This window comes from Brassica oleracea, unplaced genomic scaffold, assembly GCF_000695525.1.
Source record: "Brassica oleracea var. oleracea cultivar TO1000 unplaced genomic scaffold, BOL UnpScaffold00641, whole genome shotgun sequence".
Lineage (NCBI taxonomy): Eukaryota > Viridiplantae > Streptophyta > Magnoliopsida > Brassicales > Brassicaceae > Brassica > Brassica oleracea.
Window position 1 is genome coordinate 9,977 of NW_013617431.1, and position 636 is coordinate 10,612.

Below are 636 nucleotides of genomic sequence, written 5' to 3' on the forward strand. Positions count from 1 at the left end.
AAGATCTACCCTCAGAAGGAAGAAATCCGCGAGGTTCCCAATTTTTCGGGATACAATCAAATCATGATGCATGCGGACGATCGCGAGAAAACGGCGTTCATAACAGACAGAGGGACGTATTGTTACAAGGTCATGCCTTTCGGCTTAAAGATTGCAGGAGCGACTTACCAGCGTCTGGTCAATAGAATGTTTGCCGACAAACTCGGCAACACTATGGAAGTTTACGTTGATGATATGCTGGTCAAGTCACTTCGCGCCAAGGACCATCTCAACCATCTACAAGACTGCTTCAAAACGTTGAACGAGTAAGGGATGAAGCTCAACCTGGCGAAATGCACCTTCGGCGTCACGTCTGGAGAGTTCCTAGGTTACATCGTCACCCAGCGAGGCATCGAGGCAAACCGAAAACAAATAACGGCAATCCTCGATCTCCCTAGCCCGAAGAACACCCGCGAGGTTCAGCGTTTAACCGGAAGGATCACGGCACTAAACAGATTCATCTCAAGATCCACAGACATGTGCCTCCCGTTCTTTGAAATCCTGCGAGGAAATAAGAGATTCACTTGGGACGAAAAATGCGAAGAAGCTTTCAATCAGCTCAAGCATTACCTAACGACACCTCCGGTTCTGTCGAAG